Source organism: Oryctolagus cuniculus, chromosome 13, assembly GCF_051225735.1.
Source record: "Oryctolagus cuniculus isolate XC-2025 breed Fujian yellow rabbit chromosome 13, ASM5122573v1, whole genome shotgun sequence".
Lineage (NCBI taxonomy): Eukaryota > Metazoa > Chordata > Mammalia > Lagomorpha > Leporidae > Oryctolagus > Oryctolagus cuniculus.
This window is the reverse complement of record NC_142879.1, coordinates 65,093,873-65,095,983: the sequence shown is the minus strand read 5'-3', so window position 1 is coordinate 65,095,983 and position 2,111 is coordinate 65,093,873. Positions and strand designations below refer to the sequence as shown.

General features: G+C 40.6%; 1 non-coding gene across 1 annotated transcript; it reads right to left on the bottom strand.

The window, feature by feature from the left end:
* Positions 1 to 724: 724 nt before the first annotated feature.
* On the bottom strand, positions 725 to 828 carry LOC127483609 (U6 spliceosomal RNA). The gene has a single exon (XR_007910050.1). It is a non-coding gene; the product is annotated as a U6 spliceosomal RNA (small nuclear RNA).
* Between the last annotated feature and the right edge of the window lie 1,283 nt (positions 829 to 2,111).

Sequence of the window (2,111 nt, the reverse complement as noted above, 5' to 3'; positions counted from 1 at the left end):
TTTTCTGCATTTCTCCATGTTCTACCCACCTAAGTCAAAGATAAAGAATTTGGAGCATATGTCTCAGTTCCCTGCCGTGAGTTGCAGGACAGCGCTCTCCTAGGAAATGGACAGAAGTCAACAGCTGTTTCCCTGATGCACAAAGCTGCCATTAAAGGAAGCTAACATTTCATGCACCGTCATATAGTGGAAGATACGTGTACTAATTTCCTGTTTAGGTTTAAACAGTCTTCACTGTTGAAGGTTTACTATGTGTTTGTCAAACAGTTTTAAAAAAACTGGTTTTTTTTAGCTCTTGGGAAAATCAGTCCTCACTTATAGTAATCTCTGTATCCCAGGTATTTAGTAATATCTATTGCCTCTGCTACTTTTAGAAAATGGTAACACCTGATCTTTAGAATCATATGTGCTAGACCTGCGGCTAGTGCATAGTTCTTCGACATTCACAAGTATGAAGTATATACAATGATTACTCCCTTTTGACATTTCAGGAAACTGTGGCCTGGGGAAGAGAGATGCCTTGTCCAAGGGCCCCACAGTTGGTATGGACCAAATAGGTATTACTGCCTTATTAACCAGTCTCCTTTGATTTTGTCCCCAATTCTCCTATTTTCCATAATGTTTTACAAATATACCTCTTTCGAAAATTTCTTTAAGGAGAAAGGCATTGCTTTTAAATGTATGTATCAATTTGCGGTCAGTCCTGTCGGTTGTGTTTGTTTTTTAAAATATGGAATGCTTCATGAATGTGTGTGTCATCCTTGTGCAGGGGCCATGCTAATCTCTGTTTTGTTCTAAATTTAGCACATGTGCTACCACAGCAAGCACTGGAGGTTTTTTTTTTTTTAATCCTTTCTATGCTACCTAAAAATTCATTTCTCAAATACATCCTCATTTATATTTGTATTTTGGGGGAAGTCGTGTTTGCTATGATGTACCATTATTTTAAGTTACAATACACACCATCCGTCATTCTCTTCTTGAGGTTCCGGAGGTAAGAGTATGTGATTTAAAGATACACATCTCATGGCTGCTCCCCGGAATAATCATGCCCACAGCTGCAGCACCCTAGCAACTGAGAGAAAAGTAGCTGCGTGCTCCAGACAGCATTCTCAAAGCAGGAGAGCGAAGAAGGAGCTGAGCTCCAGGCCTTTTGCTGAGAGCCACTTGTTCTGGGGAATGAGGCCTTGGCTCGCTGATGGGAGTTCGTATCTGGCATCCCAGCTCCTGGGGTTTCAGATGACAGCGTGACAGAGTGCTAACCCAACTTTCTAAGTCTGCCACTCTAAATTTACTCCGCGCAGAGGGAAGAGTTACGAATGCAGCTTCTGTCGCCCACCCTTCCTAGTTCTCTACCAGTCAAGCCATATGTGCATCTGCACCACCAATAATTCCGAACATTAATGAAACTGTCTCCTCCATCCAAAGGTTTTAAGAAACTGCACTAGGTTGTAGTGTATCTGGTATGTGATAACAGGTACCCTAGCCTCAAAATGCATACAGATAGAAACACGTTCTAGTTTATTGATTTGCATATGTGTATCCTATATATACATACTATACACACACACATGTATATATCTTTTCTGCTGTAGAGGAGGTACAGAGCGAGGTGGTTAATTTTATCCAAGTGCATAATCAGTTTATGCATGTTCTTCTTTTTCTGTTTCAACCTCTGTCACTGCTTTTCATGACTTGATATCTAAGATTGAATTTCTGCTCTCGCTATGTTTAGAATCTATTTTTAACTTGGCCAACTGACTTACTACGGAACCATGTGAGTGGTGCTATTTTAAAATATATAATAGTTGTCCCTATGTCCCACTAACAACCCCATAGATAACCACGGTGTGCCTGTCACACTCCACTGCACGTGTGCCAGGATAGAAGACAAGGATTTTTAAAAAAATAAACAAATATTGAGGCCCTAGTGTATGTCAGGCAACAGGCTGTGGCTTACCCGAGTTTTCTCAGTTAATCTTCAAAAAACCTTCTGTGTTAGTACAGACTTCTTGCCTTACCAAGCACATTGTGATTCTTCATATAATTATAAGGGTTTGTACTGAGTGCAGAGATCATGGGTATTCATGCCAGCTGGTCCTGAGCTCAGA